At 24.9% G+C, this 9,968-nt stretch overlaps 1 non-coding gene across 1 annotated transcript; it reads left to right on the top strand.

Moving 5' to 3' along the window:
• Positions 1–1,096: 1,096 nt before the first annotated feature.
• TRNAH-GUG (transfer RNA histidin (anticodon GUG)) lies at positions 1,097–1,168 on the top strand. The gene has a single exon. It is a non-coding gene; the product is annotated as a tRNA-His (tRNA).
• Positions 1,169–9,968: the final 8,800 nt, after the last annotated feature.

The following is a 9,968-nucleotide window of genomic DNA, read 5'->3' as shown; positions in this document are numbered from 1 at the left end:
ACATGATCATTATTATTTTTTTACCTTCATTACAAAAACAATAATAGTAACATGCGTCATAACATGGAATGGTGCGGTCATCAAGCACCATAAGTCGTATATTGAGGTGTTGTGGAATTTAACGAAAGTGGGGGTATGTACCAAAATTGGGTCGAAGAGGTCCCGTGAATTAACAAGTCTTGAAAGGAAAAGATACATAGAGGAAGTGGACTTGAATTAATAATTTTCGAAAGGCTGAGTTTATTGAGGATGAAATTATAAACGTTAAAATGACCCTATCTGTATAACTATATAGTCTATATTTTAAGAAATATATGTGTAGAGCAAGATTGTAATGAGAGTGAAATTATAAACGTTAAAATGGCCTAATATGTATAACTATAAGGTTATATTAAGGAATATGACTTTTGGGGCAAGATTGTAATGAGAGTAAAATTATATGTGTTAAAATAGGCTGATATATAACTATAAGGTTATATTAAGGAATATGACTTTTGGGGCAAGATTCATAGAGGATGAAATTATAAGTGTTAAAATGGGCTGATGTATAGAACTATATAGTCTATATTTTAAGAAATAGATGTGTAGAGCAAGATTGTAATGAAAGTGAAATTATATGTGTTAAAATCGGCTGATATATAACTATAAGGTTTATATTAAGGAATATGACTTTTGGGGCAAGATTTATAGAGGATGAAATTATAAGTGTTAAAATGGGCTGATGTATAGAACTATATAGTCTATATTTTAAGAAATAGATGTGTAGAGCAAGATTGTAATGAAAGTGAAATTATATGTGTTAAAATGGGCTGATATATAGAACTATGTAGTCTATATTTTAAGAAATAGATGTGTAGAGCGAGATTGTAATGAGAGTGAAATTATAAACGTTAAACTGACCCAATCTGTATAACTATGAGGTAACTCTAAAAGAAGAAGATTTCTTGGGTAAGATTGTAAAGAGAAGGAATTAACTAAAAATTATTTATCAAATGAAAATCCTTTTTTAGCTATATTATTTAATTTTGTTTTTTTAATTAAATCACAATTTAGCATAAATTTTAGCGTAATTTATTTTCTTAATTCGTGATTTTCGGCCCGTTTAGTATAGTGGTTAGTACACTTCGTTGTGGCCGAGGAAACTCGAGTTCGAATCTCGAAATGGGCATATTTTTTATGGAAAAGCCACTCTGCACATAGAGCATCTAACTTTTAAAAATAACGCGTTATTTAGGTCAGATATAATTGATAGATTCTATTTTTCAAAATACTATGCGAAAAAAATATTGCTCTATTTTTTTTTAATAATTAAATATACGTAATTTAATAAAGATTCATTTTTTCAATATCTTCTTATATTTATAGATTATGATATTTGTTAGGGTTATTTAAATCTAAACTTTGTTGTACCATTTAAATTAAAATATTATGGATAAATTTTAATGTTTTTTACTATTTGTTTAGGTCGAATAAAACTTAGTCAACCTCTTGAATAAGTGATTTTTCTTACATAGAAAGAATATAACCAAATATTATATTAATCTTGATTTTATCATTTACGAACGAGCTTAAATTATTCAAAATTGCACAAAATAAATTATCTGCCTTTATTTCAAAAATTTTTGAAAAAATATTTAAATGTGTGTAAAAATGGTATAATTTATTTCTTTTATTTTAAAGATATCTTTACACGTTATTTTTTAGATTGTAATATACAGTTTCAAAGCTCCTACAAACAGTTCTTCAGATCTAAAGATAATTAAACTATGTCTCATATAAGAAGTTAAAAAAACACACAAATTTGATTCTTATAAAGAACCCGAAATTCAGAACATTAACTTTATACATTTTATTACAAAAATAAGCAAAAAAATATTAAATATTTAAAATTACCACCCGATCAATTTAACCCAAAGTAATCCATGCAAAGAAGAAATGAGGGTATACTACCGAAATGGATATATCTCGGAACTGCTATGAAAATAATTCGTATGATTTACACAACAGTATTTACAGTAGATAAAATATTATCCCAAAATAAGAACAAATATAATATGAAGTTAGAGCTGATGGCCATTATTTTTAAATCCTTGAACTGGTGTTATATTCTACATTTCCTTTTGGTATTTATTAGATTGTGCTGCGTTTCTTCAATGTGTGATATCCACGTCTTTATATTTATAACACTTTCATTCGTCATTGACTCTTTTGTATGTTTTCTTGAACATAACTTCTTTAATGTATCTAAGATTGGTTTGGTTTTTGAGGTTGTGTTTTCGTTTGTGAGCATTGCATGCATGGTTTTCTTTTATCCATATTATTTAAGAAAGGATGAAATTAAGGAAGAATATAAAAATAAATAATTATTTTAGTATTTTTTTCAATTATTTAAGTATTTTTTCAATTATATTATTTTTTTTTATTAATAATTAGAACTCTTTGCTGCAATAGAAATTTTTCAATTAATTTAAAATACACCTTGTATAATGATAAATTTATCAAAACAAAACTTTAGTCGCTCTATAGAACATATTTGCTTTGTGTTTTCGTTTTGTGTTATCATCTTTGCAATCAAATTCAACCATTTAAATCTGTTCAAAAAAACTTTAGATTTCTCCGTAAAACATATTTGCTTTGAGTTTTCGTTTTATTTTATCATCTTTGCAATCGAATTCAACTATTTAAATCTGTTCAAAAAAACTTTAGTCGCTCTATAGAACAGATTTGGCCGATACTTCTTTCCATCTCATCATCTTTACAATATTCTTCTCTCAAGGCTTATTAGTTCTGGTGTCTTCCTCAATCCTATTGTTTGTGCGTATTCTTCTATTTCAGTTGGCATTCCTAACTCTATAATATACAACTTATTAGTTCTTGTTACTATCTCAATCCTATTTTTTGTGCGTATTCTTCTATTTCAGTTGGCATTCCTAACACTATAATATACAACTTATTAGTTCTTGTTACTATCTCAATCCTATTGTTTGTGCGTATTCTTCTATTTCAGTTGGCATTCCTAACTCTATAATATACAACTTATTAGTTCTTGTTACTATCTCAATCCTATTGTTTGTGCGTATTCTTCTATTTCAGTTGGCATTCCTAACACTATAATATACAACTTATTAGTTCTTGTTACTATCTCAATCCTATTTTTTGTGCGTATTCTTCTATTTCAGTTGGCATTCCTAACTCTTTAATATACGACTTATTAGTTCTGGTGTCTTCCTCAATCCTATTGTTTGTGCGTATCATCCCACTTAAGTTACTATTCCTAACTCTTTAATATACACCTTATCGTATTTTGTTACTATCTCATCCCAAGTTATGACGTATGGCACTATTCGAGTTTTTATGTGATATAGTGGTACATATTTATTTAAAGACAGATTTTTCTCTAAGTCTTACATGTTTGTTCTCCCAAAATTTTAGATTGCTCTATATTACAGATTTTCTATATACTCTTTTCAAACATATCATCCTTACGGGTCTCTTCAATACTTCTTCTACGCTCAAGACTTAATAATAAGGTGTTCTTATGGGATCTAAAATGTTTATAAAAACATGTTGGATAAAATTAATCAAAATAGCACATGAAAATTCACGTTTTTCATGTAAATAAATAATTTTCGTCTTTTATTAAATATTTGGGGTATAATGCCTTAATAATTTTTATTGGAATCTTTAGAGCTGTAATATTGAAACTATTGGTTACAAAAAAAAACTGAAAGTTTTATGTTATTTATCTTCTAATCAATATTTTATTGTATATTCATCTAGTGAATAATTAAAATGTGCTATAAACGCTTCAATTGATCACTTAATGAAATTAAATCAATAAAAAGTTGCTATTAATGGGTAAATTCATTTTAAAATCCAATGATAAGGGTGATAATATGCTAAATAATGGTAATAAATTGTGAATTATCTCGTTTTGAAACAATTTAGATCTTTTTGAGCTGCAAATATCACCTGGCTATTTCGTTTTTCAGCTTTTTTTACAGAAGTTCGAGATGTTTTTTTGATAAAAGGTAATTGATTTTGATAAGACATTTAATATTTGTGTTTGATTAAAAATTATATTTAGAAACTGCAATCATTTGAATGATATTATCAAAAAAAAACAGATATAGTTTTCGAAATAAATAGATGTATTCGAAAATAAAAAATATCTCACCGAATATCATATTTAAATATGATTATAACGATAAATTTTTGTGTTCTGATATTTTTTCATTACTTAGCCTGCATTGAATTGAGATTTTTTTATAACATATGTTCATTCTTTTAAAAAAAAGTGTGATAAGTAAGCATAACCCGGCATAATATTTTGATTTTCTAAAGATTAATTCGATTGTGTATTAGTAATACCTATAATGAAATGCACATTAAGTATTGACTTGATCCAATAAAATATGGATGTTATTAGAGAATAAATATTCTATCATGGTATATCTGTGGATTTTTGACAAAATGGTATATTCGAGGCCTTAATCAAAATTTGGTGATCAAAATTATTAAGCAAACATTATTTAAACTACCAATGCAATACATCTCGCTCGTTTATAAAAAGAAACAAGGAAGTTACTATTCAGATAATCAAAAAAATACATTGAGCTATTTTCATGAAATATTTCGAACATATGTGGAAACTATTAAGGTATTTAAAAACATAAGTTAACATGTAAAAAATAATCTGTGGTGTTTTTTTTGGGTTTAAAATCTGGATTAGGCTATTAAATTTAATTTTCGAGTTCTAAAAATATGTATGTATATCAATAATACAAAAAAACACCGCATAAAAAAACAATAAAATTATTGTCTGTGTAATATGTGGTGATTATAACAATATAAAATCTTTTTTATATTATAAAGAGAACAATACAAGTTTTAATCTTTTTTATGATAAAATATAATAAACTTTGTGATTATTTAATCTGATATGGTAAATATATTTTCATAAATTCTTTTTTACTGTTTAACGCAAAAAAATCTTGTAAATTAACTATCTAAATTCTAGTATTTAGTGGCCATACATTTATTTTATGTGCAGAAAGCTATAGGTTTTATTTTACAGAGAAATAAAGTACAAAAATTCATTCAATAAATTACATTTTAAATCTCTGTGTAGAATAAGCGTGCATTATTTATTATATGCCATTTTTTTGCTTAATATATTAAATCAAAGACACCTATGCCCTGTCATGCAAAAATATTTTTGGGGAATTACAAATTAAAACGTTTTTTAATCAGGGAAATAAAAACACATAATTCTATTATATAAGAATTAACTTATAAAATCTCTACGAGAAATTGATATCTACATATATTTATCAAATATTCAAAGGTAAAAACTAGAAGTTAATGGTATTTATGTTCTATTTAGAGTAATCCATTGTGAAGGCGTGTCTTTTCACTCAAACATGATGAATTATATGTAAAAAAACTCCGAGCTGCATTTTGACTTGTTTCGCCTAAGCTTAGATGTATCATGTTTTATTTTAATAAAATGATTAAAATTGTATCGAATATATTTTAAAAAACATAAATTAAAATAGGTATCAAGAGTTTACTAAGAAAATATATTAAATTCGTATATAAGTTTATAAATTACATTACCTATTTTATTTATATATTCTCCATTATAAAATAATTCAAATCGACCACTTATATCTAATTATCTTGATTGAAGAGATATAAAATTCTCCTCTGACAATTTTCTCGTCGTATATTCTTCTATATTTTCTAATACCTTCATTAATATATAGGTATCATTAAATAAGAAACATTACTAATAGGAATATTTCTAATCCAAGTAGAACTATACAGTATTATGCCTTTAAAGACTTTTTATCGTCATAAAATCTTTTTTTTGTCGAAAAATGTTTCATTATGATTCTAAGCGAATATTTAGCTTAATTTTAAAAATTATAACAATAAATATTTGTATAAAATTTAAATTTCGTGGCCCGTTGTTGTTCTTTTAATCTATTCCATAAATTTAATGAAATTTCAGAAATCAATGTGGTTTTCTTGCGAAAAGAAGGAAAAATACAATGGAATTTGTTTTATCTAATATAATGTTATGTACATATTCGTAACACAATGATTTTCTAAAAAAATCATTCGCATTTATTTTTATAAATTTTTCAAGATTCATAAAATATTTATTTACAGCCATTAAAAACACAAGTATTAAGAATTTGTGGTTGAATCTTCTCCGAAAGAACATATTTTCAGGTTCATTTGAATTTAATATTCATATTTATATTCTTTTTTATATATCAACCAGACTGTATTTATAATCATTTAAATTGTTAATACATAATAAACCACATATTTTAACAATTTATAAAAATTGAAATATACAGTTAGATTTTAAAACTTGAAGAAATATTTTATTACAAATCAATATAGATTTGAATAGAAGTTATCTAGAGCAAAACCTTAATAGTTTGAATATATTATATCTTTTCGCTTTTGTATTTCTATTTTCTAAAAACGAAAATTAAGTTCTAATAAAAAAATATATAATTTGTTTTGGTCATAAAAGAAAAAATGACAAAAAAACTGCGTTGTATTTGATAATTGAATAAATATCGATTTTCCGAAAAATATTTTTTCAGAATTTGTCATCTAATGGGATAAATATGTTATACAGATGCAGTGTTTTTCGATTGGTTAACTTTAGAAATTGTGTTTAGGTCTAAACAATACGCTTAAAAATAAATAGCTGAATATAATTAAACTTCTTGATATCGTATTTATTTAAATGTTACATTGTCATGATCTATTCAAATCGACAAAACAATAAATAATTCTTTATTTCATTAGAAATACCTTAAAATTAAAAAAAAATCACGAAGGAAAATTTACTGGTATAAACTCGATAAAGGTAAAAAAATATTGAGATAACGAAAAATTATGCATGCAGAATTTATAAAAAACACGTACTATTTAACGATCTGGATATTTTTGGGATTTCTTTAAAGAAATAAGTTTTTGGATTTTATCGAGGAATGCTCATAGTATTAATACTGTGCACTCCATTTTATATAAATTTTAAACATTGGTGTTATAAACTTCGAACTATGTGAAGGCTAAAATAAAAATTTTCATTTCCATTACAATGATTTTACTTCATTCTATATTTTCGCTTTCAATTTTTAAAATGCTATTTCAACTGAAAATTAATTATATCACGAAACATATACATCTAATGTTCTATTTTTTTTTGCTCCTAAAAAATTTATAAAGCCTCCTTTGCATTTTTACCCTTAAATTATAATAACTACTTTTTTCAAAAAATCAGTAAAATTTGATATTCCCACATTATTTGTATTATGCAAATTTTGTTTTTAACATACATTTATATAAAGAAATATTAAATTATTTAATTCCAAAAAAACATTATTGATCCCATAAAAATTTTAAATTTATAAAAGACTTCATTTAATTTCATAGAATGATATTTTATTTTTTACTCTCTAAGTGAGTTACTATATATTTTTTTAAAATTTGAACTATTATATTTCCTATTTCGTTCAAATGTTCGCCTTCTCGGATATTACAAATGATATTCTTTTTTTTATGTTTAATCTTCTTCTGCAGTGATTTCTTAATTAAATTTTCAAGACTCTTATCATAAAATGAGATCTCGTTCGCCCCCTGAGAAACATAAATATTAAGCATCTCACTTGTATCAAAAATCGATATCCTTGTTTGTACCCCGCTAATTGGCGTGTAGAAATCAACGTATAGTGTTTTTGGTATCAACTCAAACGATAATTCTATTGATTATATATTTGTAATTATGTGTTATGACTTCTTTTATTTCAAGTTTATAAATGAATCTTATTTTTGAAACCAATCGAATTCGAGTTTTCCCCTTTATAAATGATTTTGAGTGATTGTCAAAAATATGCTTATTATGTTGTAATTTTATTTATTTTTATCAAATTTGACCATTGATGTTTTTACAGACCTTGATGCCGAATGATCTATTATGAGATAAGAGTAAGTTCAAATGATCAATAGAATCAGAGCATTAGTAATGAAATACATGTTTGTAAAATTATGATATTACAAACAAGATCGATTTTTTGATCAAAGAGCATTATTAAACAAATGAATGTAATTTTTTCCTCGTAAAATATTAATAGAAATATATATTAAAATCAAGTGTTCTGATATAAAATATCATTTTAAGAAGGTTCAACTTATCTTAAAACTTCAATATTCTTTAAAAATATTAAAGTACGGACTTTGAAATCACCGATCTATCATAAATTTTTTTAAAAGGTTCTTAAAATATTGTATGAGGGGATAACGTATTTTCTTTTTTTATCTTCTTATTAAATAAATTTCTTAATAACATAAGTTTTTTAAGAATAAATCAAAATTATATGGTTTAAATTTTTTCCAGCATCAACGCATCCCGGATTCAATGAATTTACTCAAATCATAAATACCCGTAAGGGGGGTGGTCCATCGAAATTAGAAAGTAAAACCAAGACAAGGACAACAATCTAAGATTAACTAGAAGATTGCTGTGTAGGACGCTGAAGATGTGCCCCTAGCATGAATGAAATCTGCTCCGTTCATCAAATATATGGCTAAGTGTAGGGTGGTGGTAGCATAATTAACTAGCGACGATAAGTGAATTTTAACTTATTACCCTTCATATCGAGTACCGCTTGGTAAAACAGATCCAATACACGGAGATCAAACTGTCTATAGGAAATTTGTAGAACCACAAGCGGGGGTGCATCAGATAAGCAAAAGTTCCTAATTGTTATAAGCGAAGTTCATAAAAAGAAGATATATATACGATTAGATAAACAAATAAAGTTATTGTTCTTTTAAATATCATATAACACTTAAAATCCCCCAAAAACAAGGTTTAAATGCAACTCTTTTTACATAGATATTTGATCCCGCATAAAATCCAAACATTCTTACTTGAGCAGTTTAAAGAATTAAAACATCTTTGAATATTGTTTTTATATTGAAGTACGGTTTATATCATGCGTATATATTAAAAAGATAAGAAATATAAATGCAAAAAATGTAAAGCATTTCATGTATCCAAATAATATATTTTTAAAGTAGAAATACAATCTTCAGATTTATAACATTTGAGGCACAGATTTTCATGATACTATTTATTGTTTAAATAGAACAAAATAGCCTTAATTTATTATCCAAGAATATATTTACAAAAAATTTGGATTCTAAATATTTTTAGGCCTAATATTTTAGTCCCCTAAAAAAATACCATGAGGTATATAATACCTTTGTGAAATTAGAACTTTATATTGCAAATTTACTTTCCCAGAAGGATTGTAAACCCATTTAATTCGCGGAAATCAGTTATAAAGAAGACTATAGACCAATATTTCAACTCTAAAATGTGTTACTATTTTTTATCATTAAATAAGATTTCCAAAAAAAATCATAGAAAAAATGGGTGGCTATAAATGGTAGAAAAAATAAGCCAGTATAAAAAAATTTGAACGTAAATATGTCTAAATTAGTTATTTTTAAACCTAAAACTTAATTAGTTCTTAAAGATTCAATTTATTGATAATTTAGCTTTCTTATAACCTATTTTAAAAAGAAAAATGCTATGAAAATTTATGAATTTATAAATGTGATACAATTTATTAGAATAAAACTACTTTATTGCATAGTATCAATTTATAAATGTATATTCACATGAAAAAAACATTTAACACAGGTTTTAAGAAAAAATGTTTCAAAAAAAATAAAACCAAAAGAGAATATTTTTGCGAACTAATTTTGAATAGAAATGAAGGTAGGCAAAATGATTTTATAAGCAAATTTTTTCAGACCAAATTATACAAAAAATCCAGCAAACAGTTAAAGTTTCAACTCAAACACAAAAATTATATAATTTTGAAAGTAATTTTATATGTAAAATTTATTATTTTTTCTACATTTAGCAT

This window comes from Rhyacophila brunnea, unplaced genomic scaffold (genome assembly GCF_057557595.1).
Source record: "Rhyacophila brunnea isolate RB1 unplaced genomic scaffold, BYU_Rbru_1.0 scaffold_535, whole genome shotgun sequence".
In the NCBI taxonomy this organism is placed as follows: domain Eukaryota; kingdom Metazoa; phylum Arthropoda; class Insecta; order Trichoptera; family Rhyacophilidae; genus Rhyacophila; species Rhyacophila brunnea.
The sequence above is the reverse complement of the archived record's forward strand: the minus strand, read 5'-3'. Positions and strand labels throughout refer to the sequence as shown.